At 38.5% G+C, this 19,051-nt stretch overlaps 1 pseudogene; it reads left to right on the plus strand.

Moving 5' to 3' along the window:
- Positions 1–17,075: 17,075 nt before the first annotated feature.
- On the plus strand, positions 17,076–18,042 carry LOC101830196 (annotated as a pseudogene).
- Positions 18,043–19,051: the final 1,009 nt, after the last annotated feature.

Consider the following 19,051-nt stretch of genomic DNA (forward strand, 5'->3'; position numbering starts at 1 on the left):
AGACAATATCTGGTTGCCCCTAGAGACAAACACATGGGGCCATTCTCCCAGGTGTTGTTTTACTGATTCAAGCTCAGAGTTTAAAGCAACTTTAGCCTGCACATATTTTCCAACCTCAAGGTTCAGCCAACTGTTTACTTCTGTGAACCCTCACCAACCTAGAACTACGAGAAAGGCCACTTGCTCACTGACCGTTCATTGTGCTACTGCTACCCTGAGAGAATATGTGACTTAACACGCTTTGTGAGTATGAATCAGGCCCTGAAAAACAACTTACAATTCTCCAGAGTTGGGCTGTGAGAGGAGCAGGAAGCAGCGGACAGCAAGGCGGAGAACTTAAAGGCAGAGGCAGCAGCAATGCAAGGAGGCAGAAGAGTGGTAGTGTTGAGAGAAGGCTGCTATGAGAGAGAGAAGTGTGAGAGAATGAGTGACTGAGAGTGAGTAAAGAATGAGTGATTTATAAATGTGTGTGTGTGTGTGTGAGAGAGAGAGAGAGACAGAGACAGAGACAGAGACAGAGACAGAGAGACCGACATGAAAGAGCTACTGCTACATAGAGAAGCTGTGTGGAGATTTGTAACTGAGTATAGAAGTATGTAACGGGACAACAGACTGATGTTTGTATGTAAAGAGAGACTGTCAAGAAAGGAAGTCGCCGGGCGTTGGTGGCGCACGCCTTTAATCCCAGCACTCGGGAGGCAGAGGCAGGTGGATCTCTGTGAGTTCGAGGCCAGCCTGGTCTACAAGAGCTAGTTCCAGGACAGCCTCCAAAGCCACAGAGAAACCCTGTCTCGAAAAACCAAAAAAAAAAAAAAAAAAGAAAGGAAGTCAACTGAAGTTGAAGTAAAGGAGGCTACCATCAGGAAAGTGTGTGCCCGTTGCTTTTTAATTAGGTTATCAGCAGAAAGCCTGCACTTGTTTGCATTTCACCTCAGATAGAAAAGTCTAGCTACTCTCAAATAACAAGTTTTTATAAGTTCCACTACTCTGAGGCTTTCTCTTTATTACCCTGATCAGCAACATTTTGTTTTGCTGTTTTTGAAACACATTGATCTTATACAATAAATGGGACCTTCTGAAACTGAGAAGCTTCTATAAGGCAAAGGACACAGTTAACAAGACAAAATGGAAGCCCATAGAGTGGGAAAAAATATTCACCAACCCCATATCTAACAGAGGGCTGATCTCCAAAATTTACAAAGAACTCAAGAACTAGTCTCCAAAACACCAAAGGATGCAATTAAAAAATGGGGTACAGAATTAAATAGAGAATTTAGGAGTCTAAAATGGCTGATAGATACTTGAGAAAGTACTCAACATCCTTAGCCATCAGGGAAATGCAAGTCAAAACAACTCGAAGATATCGTCTCACTCCCATAAGAATGGCTAAAATGAAAAGCACTAATGACAGTTTATTCTAGAGAGGATGTGGAGAAAGGGGAACACTCCTCCACTGCTGGTGGGAGTGCCAACTTGTACAATCACTTAGGAGATTAGTGTGGAGATTCCTCAGGAAAAAGGAAATCAGTCTACCACAAGATCCAACAATTCCACTCTTAGGCATATACCCAAAAGATGCACATTCATACAATAAGGACATCTGTTCAACTATGTTCATAGAAGCATTATTTGTAATAGCCAGAACCTGGAAGCAACCTAGATGTACCTCAATTGAATGGTGGATAGAGAAAATGTGGTACATTCACACAATGGAGTACTACTCAGCAGAACAAAAAAACAGTGGAATCTTAAAATTCACAAGCAAATGGATGGTACTAGAAGAAACCATCCTAAATGAGGTAACCCAGTCACACAAAGACAAACATGGCATGTATTCCCTCATATATGGATTTTAGACATGGAGCAGGGGATTTCAGGCTACAATCCCACTGCCAGAGAGTCTAGAAAACAGGGAGGACCCTAAGAGAGATATGCATGGTACCCAGGAGAAGGAGAATGAGACAGAATCTCCTGAAGTGATTGGGAGCATGTGGGGGAGAGGAGAGGAGAGGGAGCTGGGAGAAAGAGAGGGAAAGAAGATGAGGGGAGAGGAGGACATGGGAGAGCAGGAAGGTTGAGTCAGGGGAAGAAAAGAGGAGAGTAGGATGAGAGATACCATAATAGAGGGAGCCATTATATGTTGAGGAGAGATCTGGCACTAGTGAGATTTTCAGAGATCTACAAGAATGACACCAAGTGGTCATTAAATGCCCTCTCCTGATAATGAGATTGATGACTACCTTATATGCCATCTTAGAGCCTTTATCCAGTGGCTGATGGAAGCAGAGGTAGACACCCATGGCTAAACACTGAACTGAATTCATGGAATCCAGTTGCAAAGAGGGAGGCGTGATGAGCAAAGGAGTCAAGATGCGGCTGGTGAAATTCACAGAAACAGCTGACCTGAACAAGGGGGAGCTCATGGACTCCAGACCGGTGACTGACAGGCCAGCATGGGACTGATTCGGAACCCCTGAATCTGGGTGTCAGTGAGGAAGCCTCAGCAATCTATGGGGCCTCAGATAGTAGATCAGTATTTATCCCTGGTATCCAAATGGACTTTGGGAACCCATTCCACATGGAGGGAAGCTCTCTCAGCCTGGACACATGGGGGAGGGCCTAGGCCCTGCCAAGGATGATATAACAGACTTTGAAGATCCCCCATAGAAGGCCTCACCCTCCCTGGGGAACAGAGGGTGGATAGAGTGGGGAGTTGGGGAAGTTGGAGGAGTTGGGGGTAGGGGATGAGGGGAAGGAGAGGGAGCCAGAATTGACATGTGAAGCAAGCTGTTTCTAATTTAAAGTTAAAAAATAAAGAAGCACATTAATCAGACTGGCCTTAAATTTGCACCAATCCCACTGACTCTTGATTCCAGAATGTCAGGGTTTTGATTTGTTTCACCAAGTGTGGTTTGCAAACTATCTACAGATTAAAGTTTGTGTAGTTTACTTCCCAGGAAAAATGTCTTTAAAAATGCAAAAAAATCCTTATAAAATACTAATGCTTCTTATACCAATGCATTTTTCAAAGAATAATACAAGGTACAAAGCTTTCTTTAGCCTTCCCCAGTCTCTCATCTTCCAACATTACTACCTATGTCGGTAAAATTCTACTACTTTGTTACTGTAAATTGTTTAAATTTACCTTAATTCATTCATTTTATTTATTTGTTTATTTATTTATGTATCTCCTCCCAGTGTCACCCACTTTCTCTCTGCTTCCCATCCCATCTACTCCTCTTCTGTTACTGTTTAGAGACAGGCAACTTCTCATGGATATCAACCAAACATAGCATGTCAAATTGAAAATTGGACAAGGCAACCCAGTATAAGGATGAAGGTCCCAGAAGTCAGCAGAAGAGTCAGAGACAACCCTTGCTCCTATTGTTAAGAGTCCCACAAGAAGACCAAGCCACAGAACTGTAACATATATGCAGATATTTTATGTATGCTGATGTCACAATTGATCATGACTATCTGTACAAGTCATTTATTTAATATTTACTGTGTTCCTATCACCAATCTAGAAACTGCTACTTTATCATCAGAACGTATGAGTCATGGGAATTATTAGTACCTGTTCACAAATATGGAAACTGAAATGTACTCTCATTGAATCATATGTGAAACTTTAAACCTTTTACCCTAAACTGAGTATAAGAAAGTACTTCATTTGACGAACTGATTGTTTGTCTTAGTGTTAAATATATTGCCTAAAGTCAATATGGATAGTTGAAAACCATGAATGTGCGAATCAAATCTGAATGCCAGTTTGTGTGTCTTTATGAAAACAATCTTCATTTTTAAAATTCAGTTTAGTGGCAAGTAATTGATCTGCAATGCTTTAGAGCATTCTAAAAATCCTGAAAAGAAATCAACACTAAAAAAGAAGTAGTATTTTTAGTAACACCAATAAGCCACATTTTGTGCTGGATGTTGCTGGCTTCTCTATTCTCCCCAAAGACACTAAGCTGTTCCCAGTAGTTTACCAGGCTATGGGCTCATTTCCAGACCTAAACAGCTCTACTAATATATGTTGCATATCCCTTAACCTCCAGGTGCTTCATGGATTGGTTATCTAAAGCAATGGATACTGTTTGCTATTTTCATTCTCACTCCCAAGAAGAAATCATTATTTTCCCACTGTCTCAGTGATATATGGTGGTGGTTAATGTCATATACACTTTAGTGTATCAATTACTAGCTCATAACCTAAGAAAAGTTTCTACTAGAAGAATTAGAACTTAAGATCAGGAGTTAGGATTCTGCTAATTAATTGTGTCTTGTACAAGTTTATATCTACTTTATTTCACTATAATGTACAAAACTGGCTTTTAGACCTGATTTCTATCCTGTTTAATGATCTCTATTCCTTCTGTTTCTCTTTTTTTTAATGATGATGAACACCCAGACTATGATGACATTTTATATTGTTCGCATTCCATCAATTCAACAATGCTAGACTTAGTCTGGGTTACTAATATTAACATATTTTCTGACTTTAAAAAAACTAAGGTAAAGGGTTAATTAACTTGATCACAACTGTAGAAGCCCATGTTGTAAAAACAAGGACCAAAGTAGTTTATTTTTCCTCTATACATCACATTAAACATATATATTCTAATAAAATCTCATTGTTATTTAAACACATTAATTCTATCTTGAGAAACTGAAATTAAAGATACAGAAGTCAAATATACAAAAATGCAAAGATCAGCCTTTTAGCTGCCATGATTCAACTCCCTACAATTTTATGGAGACAGTGGGTAGGACACAGAGACTTACCTTTCTCCCTGAACAGCACAACATTCAAGACCATCACCTTTGTATAGGATCAAGTCTCAAACCTTGAAAGAAAGAATACATTTTTATTTGGTGACTCTTTTTAGTGTGTTTTCAAAAGGCTAAGAGTTAAATGAAAGTTGGCAAAAGACATTGAAAAAAAGGCTACTAATGTCCTTGGATTCAACAAATATACGATCTGGTCTTGTCTTTCCTGATAATCACTTCAAACACTTACAGCTTGAACAATATTCATGCTTAAGACTTTTTCTATAATAAAATAAAAGAATACTTGCAATCCTTACACATGATAAAGTGTCATGACCTCAATCTATGTGATTATTTTACCCCATTGCCACTGTTGTAGGATCTAAATAACATATCATCTTGAAAGACAATTGTTGTTATAAGTATCTACTAACATTTATCTGAACAAATGAATGGTCAAAGAGACTCTAATCCTTGGACTGTTCCCTCTAACATGAAGACAACTGTAGTTAGGTGATGATTTAAAATGTTAAACAACAGAAACGAAGAGGAAATTATATAGTTATGGAGCTCTGAGGGAGAAAAATATCCCATGAGGGTTACAAATACTTTATCTCATCTGACTGATGATCAGGTGATTACAGGAACTCTGGGGATCTAGCTCTGCTTCTGTGGAAGAACCTGGGTATATTTACATTATATATGATGATTTGCTTCAAAAATGCACAAACCAAGCTTCATCATACTTTCAGAACCATGATTTAACATGACTATTAAGGTACAAGGACGCAGAGTCTGTTACTAAACAGAGTGGGTCTCAGAACTTCATCTGCTCATGTTTTCTTAAATGTCTGAAACAGTGAGAATAAATATCAGTTTATCCAAGTGTACTACATCCATAATGGCAAAACCCACTAAACCAGACACAAAAAAGCAAATACCAGCTTCACTCATGATATTTAAATATTATATAAAAACAGAAACTAAGTAATAAACACATTAAAAACACAAAAATACAACTTATTTAGAATAAAGTGCATGCTGCATAGGAAAATAATAGAGAAGAAATCAGTGTTGCTTAAATTGATCTATCTGAAATTTCTCTACAGAAAGATATTCCAGTAAAACCTAAATGTGGTCCCCTGAAAATTATATGAAAGATCATACCAAACAAAATGAAAACATGAAAGATACGTGGTAAAGGATCTGAGTTTCAAGACTTGTACCCTACTATAATTTGAATGGCTTTCCCAAGACCAATTCAGATTTAATGCTATTGAAACAGCATTGAGATACCAGATCTTTGTTGTTGCTACTGCCCTACAACAATGATATAAAAGTAGCCTAATCTTATTCTATGGGCTAGTATGTAGGCTTTGTCTTGGGGAGGTCACTTCTTACCAGATATGATCTTACAGTCTTGGACTCTGAAGCCTAAAGAACTATAAAAAATACATATCTATAGAGAACATAGTATAAATGTCTGCTTTAGAGCTGAGTCATTACCCATCACTTATTCTCAACATCTTATACAGCCATGAATCTCTGCCTGTACTACCATTCACTGTAAAAAAAAAATTACCCCCCCCCTACTAAGGCTCAGGGAACATCATGGTAGAGGGGAAGCCTTGACATAACTGAAGTTGTCTTCATGTTAAAGGGAGCAGACCAAGGAATAGCATTGCTTTGACCATTAATTTTTTTCCACCTACATGTTAATACTCACTAAGCAGCAACAATGATAGTCTCTTAAACTAAGAAATTATTTATAGATCTACATAGTGGTTATGGGGTAAAACCTGTAACAATTACATGAATTGATGTCATGATTTTCATTCTGTTTTTTTTCCAAGACAAGGTTTCCTTGTGTAGTTTGGCTGACCTGGAACTATCTTAGTAGACCAGGCTGGCCTTGATCTCACAAAAATCTGCCTGCCTCGGCCTCCAGAGTGGTGAAATTAAAAGTGAGTACCTGGCATTATTTTCATTCCTTACCAAGTATAAGAATTGTAAGGGTTCTCTTATTTTCTTATAGTGGAAATTGTCATGCTGGATATTGGTAAGGCTATAAGGGATAGCATGATTTCAAAAAAGATGAGATTAGAATATCCAAGTCTAGTAACTTTGAATAAGATCCGTTCTCAAGTCAGAAAATCAGTCCTTAAAAGAAAGAGTATATCATTATTTGGAGAATCTTCTGTAACATTTATTCTCCCACCAGCTGTCTGGGTCCTGCCACTGTCTCAGCCCCCAAATAACGCAGGAGACACTATATTAATTATGAAGCTGTTGGCCGTTTTCTATGGTTTATTAATGGCTAGCTCTGACTTAATTATTAACCCATAATTACTAATATATATTTTTATAAGGACTTATCTTTCCAAGGAAGCCATCATGACGCTTCTACTCTGCCCGGGATCATATGGCAAAGTTTTACTTTTGACTACATTTCCCAGAATCCTCCTTGACTCCTAGTCCCTCCTATCTTGATTCCCTATTGGCCAACACTGCTTTATTTATCAACCAATAGGACAACATATACACAGAAGGGACTCCCCCATCATCTCCTTTTTTCTGTCTAAATAAGAAGAAAGATGTTTAACTTTAACATAGTAAAATATATAACAAGGCAATTATTAAGCAAGAACTATAAATACAATATTTAGTCCATTAATATTTAGTAAGATTTAAAGAAAGTATTTTATCATCTCTCCTATCTATGTGAGTCTAAAATCTTAGATGTAGCTTTACTTTTTTCATAACTAAAGAAGTAAAGAGAAATGGATTTTTGTATAGCAATCATTTTAGAGTTTACCATAAGACCAATTCTCCTTTGCTTGATGGTTCTTTTTGGATAGCTATCCTCTCTTCTTTTGGTATCTACACATTCAGTGTCTTTTTACTTTCTGGAGATGGGTTATCCTGTTAAGACAAAAACAAAACACTCCCCGTTGTGAGATTTCCATGCAATTCATGGGATATAAGTTGATGAATGACCTATCATTTTTCCCCATCCTGATGTTTCTCCTGTTCAAACTCAATCTTGATCAACTTTGATGGTATCCAAAGCTTTTCCTCTCCTGTGGAAACGAAGGCGAAACCCCTTCCCCAAAATAACACATATTCTGGCTTCCATACTGAGATCAATACATCTTTGAAGTACACTAGCTGATTTAGTTCAGATGTTTTTTCTATTGTCCAGTGTCTTTCTACAGCTGTTTGTTCTTTCTCATTAGCATTAAGAAAATTTAATATTAATAAAGCATTATGTAATCTGTGTTTTGGGAGTTTTGTTCCCCTGCCTGCTTGTAGAGCATTTCTTTTTTTCCTCAATATATGTTATTTAAATTAGAAACATGAATGCTTCACATGTCGATCCCAGCTTCCTCTCCCACCCCTCCTCCCTCCACCAGTGCCCCTCCAATGAACCACCCAATCCCCACATCATTCCCCAGGGAGGATGAGGCCCTCCTTGGGGGGGACCTCCAAAATCTGTCATTTCATCCAGAGCAGGACCTAGGCCCTTCCCCAGGTGCTCAGGCTGAGAGAGCATCCCTCTATTTGGAATGGCCTCCCAAAGATCATTCATAAACCATGGTAAACACTGATCTACTACCCAAGGCCCCAGTGATTTGTGTGGCCTCCTCCCTGGCACTACATTCATGGAGTCTGGATCAGTCCCCTGTTGGCCTCTCAGCCATCAGTCTGGGATTCAAGAGTTCTCCCTTATCCAGTCAGCTGTCTGTGGGTTTCATCATCATGGTCTTGACCCCTTTGCTCATCACTCCTCCATCTCTGTCACTAGGTTCCATGAGTTCAGTTCAGTGTTTAGCTGTGGGTATCTGTCTCTGCTTCCATCAGTCCCTGGATGGAGGTTCTAGGATGGCACATAGGGTAGTCATCGACCCTATCATCAAGGAGGGGCTATTAGTGTAGTCTCTCCACTATTGCTTAGTTTGCCAGTTGGTATTAGCCTTGTAGATCTCTGGAGATCTCACTAGTGTCAGCTCTCTCTTCAAGCCTATAATGACTTGATCTATTATGGTATCTCTCATCCTGCTTTCCTCTATTCTTACCTCGACTCAACCTTCCTGCTCCCTCATGCCTTCTTCTCCCCTTCTCTTATCCCCCTTTCTTTTTCTTGGTTGCATTGATGCCACACACCTTTAATCCCAGCACTCGGGAGGCAGAGGCAGGCAAATCTCTGTGAGTTTGAGGCCAGCCTGGTCTACAAAGCAAGTTTCAAGACAGCCTCCAAAACAATACAGAGAAACCCTGTCTCGAAAAAAAAGTAGAAAAAATATAAAAACAAAAAAACAAAGAAAAAGATTCAGCCAGATACAGCACCTCTGTATAGAGCATTTCTTTTAAAGTGCAGTTAGATCTCCCAACCACTGCTTGTCTGTGGGATTGTATGGTGTACCAGTTGTGTGCTTATGTTATAATATTTGAAAAACTGTCCCAATTTGATGGAGACATATGCTGGAGAATTTTCAGTTTTTATTTGTGCAAGTATACCAATAATGGCCATTACTTTTAATAGGTGTGTGATAACAGAATCAGCCTTTTTAGAGCTAACAGCATTGGCCCATTGAAACCCTGAAAATGTGTCTATTGTATAGTGCATGTATGTTAAATTTCCAGATTCTGCAAAGTGAAACACATCCATTTGCTAAATTTCATTCTTAGGTATACCTTTGGGATTACTGCCTGCTGGTAATGGAGCTTGGTTATAGAATGAACAGGTAGGGCAGTTCCTTCCTATTTCCTTTGTTTATTGCCAAGTGATGGAAAATCCATTGTTAAGCCTTTGCTATTTACATGGTGTATTTTATGAAACTCGGAGACTTCTAGCACACTTCCTATTAAACAATCAATCTCATCATCACCTTGTGCTAGAAATGAGTCCTATTCCTGATAGTTCATTATTATTTTATAAATAATGAAGTTAATTCCATATCATCAGGAATAAATTCAGTGGCCTCAATGGGCAAAATGAGTCTCTCTGTATATGGAGAGTCAGTAACTATATTGAGAGGCTCTATAAAATCCATAAGTACCATGAGAATGGGTACTTCCTTTTGTACAGAGTTATAAGAGCTTGGAGCTACTTTACTTATATTTCCTGATTTATACATGCTTTACCTGATTTGTTTGCATCAGTGTAGAATGTAGTGACTCTAGAGATTGGCTTTTTTCTTACAATACATGGAAGGATCCAAATTGTTTTCGTTATGAATTTGATTCTCTAAGTTTTGGGATAATTGTTGGTAATCATTCCCACAAAGTTACTGCAAGCCCTTTGCATTATCCTTCCATATGGAAGAAATTTCTTCGTTAGTAAAAGGTACTATAACTTCTTCTGAGTCCCTGCCAGTTAGTTGACGACACCTTAATTTGCCTTTAGAAGTCAAATCAGAGATCTGTTCTATATGTCTTTGGTTTTTTTATTCTGTTTGTGTGGCAGAAATATCCATTCTAATATGATATCTTCCCTCTGCATCAAAATCCTTTAGGAGTATTCTCTAAATGATAAAATAACCAGAATACAGTCTGGTTTTTGGATCCACACAGTCCACATATATTTCTCTTATTCTCTTTTCTACCCATTCTAATTCTTTTTCAACTTCAGCTGATAATATTCTACATTTACCAGATTTCTTTTTGATAACAAATACAGGAGAATTCCAAAGGCTGGTAGATTCTTCAATATATCCAGAGATGCTAGGCTTTGCTGCTACTGTTCGGGTTCTTGGTAGCCAGCGCAGATGTTACCTGGGGCCCCAGTGTTGTGCATCAGGGTCGGCTGGAGCAGCCGTGTCTCCTTTGGCAGCAGCTGTGGCATGGGGGCTGGCAGTGTTCCGGGGACGGGTGAAAATCCTGCTCCTCACACCAGATGTTGAGGAATATAACCATCCACAGGGTATGAATACCGATGGTCAGTTTATTAATGAAAATCACTCACAAGAGAAACCAATAACCAGATTGGCGATCCGAGAAATCCAGTCTTAGCCACAAAAAGAGAGCAAGTGCCCCTGTCCTCAGCCCTGTATTCCACACACCTGTAAGCACATGTAGCCACACCCAAAACAGGTGTGATCAGTGGCACAAGTTCCTAGGTCTCTCTCCCTGGACAACACATATTCCACATACTGAAAAAGTAAAACAAATCATTACAAATTCAAAAAGAATGAAATCACTGTTTATATATTATATGATCACTGTGCAACAAATATTATAATTGACAACAAACAAACCTCTAGTAAATACACAGACTGGTAGGAATTAAGTAACTTGTTACTGAATGATGAATGGGTCAAAGAAGAAATAAAAAAGAAATAAAAGGGCTGGAAAGGTGGCTCAGAGGTTAAGAGCACTGACTAGCCTTCCAGAGGTCCTGAGTTAAATTCCCATCAACCACATGGTGGCTCACAGCCATCTATAATGAGATCTGATAGACACTTCTGCCTCCAGGCAGGCAGGCAGATGGAACACTATAAATAAATAAACAAACAAACAAGCAAACAAACAAATAAATCTTTTAAAAAGGAAAGCAATTCTGGGAACTAAATGTAAATGAAAACACAACACAGAACTAGTCTCTCTCACACATTGAGGACAGTTCTATGAGGAAAAATTTACAGCTCTAAGTGCCTACATTTAAAAATCTGAAAGCATACAAATTAATTGCTTAATTATCAATTCAAAAATGTTAGAGAAGCAAGAATGAACCAAATCATAACCCAGTCCATGGCAATATATGATAAAAATAAGAAGAGAAATCAGTGGCATAGGAACAGGAAAATCAGTAAATCTAAGAGCGTTTTTTTGAGAAGATAAATAAAATTGACAGGTCCTGACTCAACTAACCAAAATGAAGAAAGAGAGGACCTAAATTAAAAGAATGATGAATCAACAGGAACACGTATCAAAAGACACAAAATTAATGAGATAATTGTAAGGGAGTGTTTTTAAAACTTACTCCATTAAGCTGACCATTCTAAAGGCCATGAATGACCTTCTAGATTCTGCCAGATGACCAAATTAAGCCTAGAAAAATTTACCAACTTAAAATTGTATCTATATTGAACATGTATAATCTTTTTGTTTCATATTTGCATGCATATGTTGTTTCCTAATTGATGCAGTATAATTCCTTTAAAAATTTTTGGATGCTAGAAATTTGACCTACGTCCTCATGCATGCCAATCTTGTATCTCACCCCTACCCATGTAAGATACAGTCACAGTTTCCAGTGCAGCAACTATTTACATAGCACTAATTTCTTTAGTGTGAATATACAGTTTGTATTGAAAACCTTAATCACAACAACAAAACCCGAAGCACAGACACCACACTGCTCAGGCGTATCATTAAGAACCCATATTTATGCAAGTGTTGTCTTTTTTCTGAGGTAAAACACACGTGCAAAGGACATTCAGAGTCATTGTTTCATTTTCTCATCTGCAAAATTAGAATTATAGTTCCTGTTTTGTAGGAGTTCCAATATGCTATTCAACATAAAAAAAAAGAAAACCTTAATCTGTAAGACAAAGCCCATTGTACTTGGACAGCAGTGTGTATGCTATTTCAAACTTTTTTCCCAATATTTGCCTTCAAAATATTGTGTATCTATTTTAGATTTTAATCTGTGTAGCGTCTTTCCCATTTTATTTTTTCTTTCTTGTTCAGAAAAGAAAAGATATCTTGTATAATTCTCACCCTGAGAACCATAGTTCATCTATTTGTCAGTTTATATCCACCTGTTTTAGTTATCATTCTTACATATTATTAAAGTTGTTTACTTCTGATAGGTGTTACACTTATACTATGAATATTCTATTCTTTCCAGATTTCAGACATATACACATTGTAACTTAATCATATCCACCTTTACCCAGACCATGCTTACCTCTTCCAGAACCCCCAGTCATATCACCCTCCCTCCTTCAAATCCTCCCTTTATAAGCTTTAATTTTTATTCCAGTGATCCCAGCTTGCATTGATTTTGTGCTCTTGCATGTAGGTCATCTACTGGGTCATAGAGAACACACTAGTAAAGAAAAGTAACTATCCCTCCTCCACCAGCTATCAACCAAAGCAAGACCAAAAACCAGCTGGGCAAACTCCAAACTTTGTGTCTTCATGTGTGATATGGAAATGTTCTTCATGTCTCCAAATTCTTTCTGCTTTGTTTTTTGACTGCAACATTCTTCTTTCTCTTTGGCTGGTTCCACTCCCTGTTAGCAGTTTACCTCTACAGGTAACCCCATGACTCTGGCATCTCCTACTTCTTGTGGTTTCCAAAGAAATCTGGGCTTCACAACTTCACAGAATGGAGGCATCTATAGGCCTCCTTTCAGGGACACCCCTGCCACATGCCTGGCTTAATCAGCTTTCCTTAACAGTGGGGGCAAATTCTATAACCCATTTCTTCTTTCCTTAAACCTAGAGCCACATGACCAAAGCTGCCAAGTTCTGCTGCTTACTTGGCCTGGAACATGGCTCTCTCATTCAATTACATCTTCACCAGCCTTCTAGTTTTGATGGTTTCCTTCAACGCCTAAATTTGACTGTCATGAGACTGTATCTGTAGACCAGGCTGGCCTCAAACTCGAAGATCCACCAGCCTCTGCATCTGGAGTATTGGGATTAAAGATGAGCGATACCACACCTGCTCTAAGATTTTCTTTAATTCCTTTCTACAAGTTGAAATTTAGCTGGGTGGGATCTTTCCCTGAGGTCACCATACCTTTTGTTTTACTTCTTAATCTGTTTATCTCTTTGAACGCTCCAATCTACTTCCTGGTATTCCTTTTCTCCTCAAATTGCACATTTTTTTATTTTTCCTTGTTCAGCTTTCTCCTTTTCTTTATAATCTTCACTGGAGATACCATTAATAACCACATGACAGAGTCTTTACTAGGCTGTTTTGAGATTTCTGTAGCCTCATGTAGACTCTTTGACAAGAGCAAAAGAGAGCTGCATTCTTCACTAAAGTATTGCAAAAATGATCTCCAGGCAGCTTACTAACATTCTTCTCCTCCTTGAGACAGACCCCACAGTTCATCAAACCTCATTCAGCACCACAGTCTTCCATGCTCCTACTAATACGGCTTATTAAGCACCACTTACAACATTCAACCATTTTCCTAATCCACAGTCCCAAGGTCCATAATCCTTCAAACAAAAGTATGGTCAGGCCTACCAGAGTGACACCCCAGGCCCTGACGACTTCTGTATTAGTTGGGGTTCCTATGCTATGAAAAGACACAATGATCATAGCAACTCTTATTTTAAAAAAAACATTTAATTGGAATGTCCTACATTTCAGAAGTTTAGTCCATTATCATCACAGTAGGAAACATGATGGTATGCAAGCAAACATGGTGAGGGAGAAGTTGCTGAGATTCCTACATCTTGATTCATAGGCAATAGGAAGTGAATTGAGACACCGAGCATAGATTGGGCATAGGAGACCTCTAAGTCCTTCTCCACATTCTCTAATAAGGCCACACCTCCTAATAATCCCACTCCCTACAAGCTTATAGGAGCCAATTATACTCAAACTATCACAATAGTCATGTTGTATCCAGAAGACAACATTTTAGTACTCCTCCCCATCTTCCAGTTCTTACATCTTTTTCATGAAATTACATAATTTACTTTGAGCATAGTCCTTCCCATAATGCCATACTACCATCTCTCATTTATCTCCCATCTTTTTAATCCCCATTGCTCCCTAGTAAGAAACAGTTTCAGTTTGCTTTCATGTAATTTGTAGATAACTTATTTTATTGAACTGTAAACTTTCTTAATATAGGTACTCTGCTGGATATATCTTTCTAAACATTTGAACTGTGAAATACAACATATATAGAAAAGTATGTAGCCAAATGTTATGTAAGCTCTTTAAATGTAGGAGTTATGTTTTACTTTTCTAATTACACAGTTTGGGGATATATATACAGAAATATTTGAAATAGACATATATTCATATAAAATACACAGGACACAAGATGCATAAAATATCTAAGTTCAGTTTAATAGGTTTACCAAACAAATACCAACTTAACAGAACAAATGAAATGCTTCTGTAAACCTACTCCCATTTACACTGATTGGATTCATCTCTGGTTTGCATTATATTTACACAATGGAAAAATAAATGAAATTTGGAAAGCAAAGTAAAAGTATGTTGAATCTCATTAGCAATCAAAAGCCAAAATGAGACATTGTATTCTTACCAAACTGGCACAACTCAAATGTCTAGTGAAGACAAGTACTGATAGAATTCTCACACCACTATTAGTGAAGTTCCACTTTCATATATATACATATTCTAAAAAGCTAAATATATATTATGATACATAGCCAAAATATTCATGTCAATAATGTTAATTGTTATACCACACTAGAAATAAATCAAATAAGTAACCATTAACAATAGATTGGATAATTATATTTTATGTTTCCCTATTAGGTTGTTTACTATTTTCTTACTGATTTATACTTAAAATACACAGACTGCAGATATAGCTCTATCACAAGCACTTACTTGTGTAAAGCCCTAGATTTAGTCCTTAATACATAAGAATTAATTAACTAATATATACACAGATTACATAGATTTGTATGCAAGCATATGTATATTCATACTTATCTTCTTCAATCCCACAGTTCTATATGTGCATGTTTATAAGGTTAATATAATATTTTAATAATTATTCTACAATTTCTCTCTGTCTCTCTGTCTCTCTCTCTCTCTCTCTCACACACACACACACACACACACACACACACATACCTCTGTATACAAAGGCCTTGTCAAATTACCACAAATTAACAGTTTGTAAATCTAACTGTAGACAGGATATAGGATCCTTGGGTTTTGATCTGGCAGCTAAGTGGCGGGATTATTTAGAAAAATTCCTCCATAGGGATGCTGTTGTTACTGGGTTCTTGATCTAAGTTGATGGGCACTAGTCTCACTTGCTTGTAGAAATGATAAACAGAAATTAATGGTTGACTCACTCTAATTGGAATGTTCTAAATCCACCTGATAGATCATGCGAAATCCAACCTCCACAATTGGGTTTAGATGGTTGGAGCAGACCTCCTCATTCAGCTCTCTTGCTAATATTAAGACTAACAGCAGTACCAGAGTTGGAAAGAGGAGAGCAATTCTGAAAATACTTTCCCACCCATTATTATATTTGACCCTCACAGCAACCTTGAGGATGGCATGGAGGTGATACTGTCTCTGCTTTGATAAGGAGGAAGCTGACTCAGAGATAAGTGGTTTGTACCAGTTTAACAGAGAAGTTATGTCTCTTATCTGGGACTCTCAGGCTCTGTCAATGTTATGCATTCAGAGTCTGACTCAACTTCTGTCTTCTCCTAGGGCCCTACCCTGTACACAAGCTTCTTTCTATTCCCTAAAGTTCCTTGCTTTAATATCCTCTCCCACACTGCTAATTTGACAGTGTCATAGATGTCCTTACCTGTTATTTGTCCAAACATGTATGCTTTGTCCTAGTGTACTGTTTTCAAGTTGTTCCTGAAGCAGAAATTGTTCTGTATCATCAGATTCCTTCAGAGACCTCACACCATGCCTTCCCTCTAGTCCATGCCAGTAAACACTGGCTAATGCATGATATCTCTGTGGGCTGCTGCATTCAAACAGTCAATTCCAGCTACCAATACTGAAAATAAACCAGCCTGGTTCATTCACATTTGGTGGAAATAATTCTGTTGACAAGGATACTGACCATTGAGTCATTAGTGTCAAAGTATTTATATTAGTTAAATGTATGCAGGCTTTGCTTTGTTGACATAGGAATGACCTCTTAACATCTTAACATCCTACAGAGTACCTTCTCTGTGATAGGAACACACCATGAAGGCCAAAGACTTTTATTAATCAAACAGATTAAGGTCTATTTGAAACTTACTGAAATATACCCTAGTTGGTCTTTTTCTCAATGTGCTAAGCAGAGAAAGCAAAGATTCTGTTACAGATCATCATGTTTTTATTTTTAATAGCAAGAACATAAGTTAATTTCTCAAAGCTTTTGTTTCCTCAGTAGCTCAAGATTCTACTGTATGATGAACAAATGTAAGTAAAGAAAAAATCTAAAGATATCTCTTGATACATCAAGACCTATGTCAAGTGCAAAATGGAGCAGAATCAGTCTGCATTTGATTTTGATGAGTTTAAAAAGTTAAGATGGGCTCTCTGATTCTCCCTGTTCTAGAGACAGTCACATCTTTTCATGCAGTGCCAGCCTCATTCCTGAGACACAATGGTGAAAGTCGGAATGAATGGATGCCTGGTTGCTAGGGCTGCCTTCGATTCTGGCAAAGTGGACATTGTTGCCATCAATGACCCCTTCATTGACCTCAACTACCTGGTCTAAATGTCCCCATGGCAAGTTCAAAGGCACAGTAAAGGCTGAGAATGGGAAGCTTGTCATCAATGGGAAGGCCATAACCATATTCCAGGAGAGAGATCCTGCCGACATCAAATGGGGTGATACTGATGCCGAGTATGTTGTGAAGTATACTGGCATCTTCACCACCATGGAGAAGGCTGGGGCCCACTTGAAGGGTAAGGCCAGGAGGGTCATCATCTCTGCCCCTTCTGCTGATGCCCCCATGTTTGTGATGGGTGTGAACAAGTATGACAACTCTCTCAAGATTGTCAGCAATGCATCCTGCACCACCAACTGCTTAGCCCCCTAGTCAATGTCATCCATGACAACTTTGGCATTGTGGAAGGACTTATAACCACAGTCCATGCCATCACTACCACCCAGAAGACTGCGCATGGCCCCTCTGGGAAACTGTGACATGATGGCTGTAAGACTGCCCAGGGCATCATCCCTGCATCTACTGGTGCTGCCAAGGCTATGGGCAAGGTCTTCCCAGAGCTGAATGGGAAGCTCAATGGCATGGCCTCCCATGTTCCTACCCTCAGTGTGTCCATCATGGAGCTGACATGTTGCCTGGAGAAAGCTGCCAAGTATGAAGACATCAAGAAGGTGATGAAGCAGGCATCTGAGGGTCCACTGAAGGACATCCTGGGCTACACCGAGAACCAGGTAGTCTTCTGCAACTTCATCAGTGACTCCCACTCTTCCACCTTTGATGCTGAGACTGGCATTGCTCTCAATGACAACTTTGTAAAAACTCATTTCATAGTATGGAAATGAATTCACTTGCAGCAACAGGGTGGTGGACTTCATGGCCTACATGACTTCCAAGGAGTAAGAAGCCCACCCTGGACCATCCACCCCTAGCAAGGACTCGAGCAAGACAGAAGCCCTGGCTGCTGAACAGTCCCTGTCCAATAACCTGACACTGATCATCTCCCTCACAGTTTCCATCCCAGACCCCAGGATAAAATAAGGAGGGGCTTAGGGAGCCCTACTCTCTTGAATACTATCAATAAAGTTCACTGCACCCATCACAAACTGTGGGGTTTGGGGTTTTTCTTTGTAAGGCAGATTAGTTTAGATAATTTTATAGATTTTTAATTTTTTTCTTTCTAATTATAAAAGTTGTGTCTGTAAGACTGATTATAAAATTTCTTGTGAACAGGTTGGTGGTGCTAAAAGTCTATGACTGAAATTCTAGCTTCAGTTGTCAAGAAAAATTCTTCCTTTAATTTTACAATTTGTATGCATAAAGCTCACACACTAAAGGGAACTTTTTAAATGATGTACTTCGTTTTGTTTTATGTGTGTGTGCCTGGATATGTGCATGTGCATCATCTGGATGTAAGTCCCTTCAGAGACAAAAGGAGGATGCCAGAGGTCTTGGAACTGGATTGATTGAGAGCTGTCTGATGTGGGTGCTGGGAACCAAACTTGAGTCTTCTGTAAGAGCCTCAAGTGATTTTAACTGCTAAACTGTATTTCCCACCCCTGGAAAGTTCATTTCTAAATAACTCAACTGCAGTTATTAAAAAAAAAAAGATAATGTGGGCTGGTAAGACCCACACTTTTCTACCTCTACTGGGTTGTAGAATCGAAAATTAAATACACTTAGAAACTGAATTTACTATGTACTAAAACAGTTTTACTATTTGGTTTTTGAACTTTAAGTTAATAAATAATAAATTATTTCCCTGGACTGTGTGATCTACATTCTGCTTGGGGAATTTCAAGTGGGAAGGCTGACTTGCTCCTTTAAGGCACTGTTTTGTATGGCAGGACTTCCTCATAGTGCTTGTCATCCCTTAGACCCTCCCTTAAGGAAAAAAAACTAAATGTCAATA

The sequence above is a fragment of the Mesocricetus auratus genome, unplaced genomic scaffold (assembly GCF_017639785.1).
Source record: "Mesocricetus auratus isolate SY011 unplaced genomic scaffold, BCM_Maur_2.0 Super-Scaffold_4256, whole genome shotgun sequence".
Lineage (NCBI taxonomy): Eukaryota > Metazoa > Chordata > Mammalia > Rodentia > Cricetidae > Mesocricetus > Mesocricetus auratus.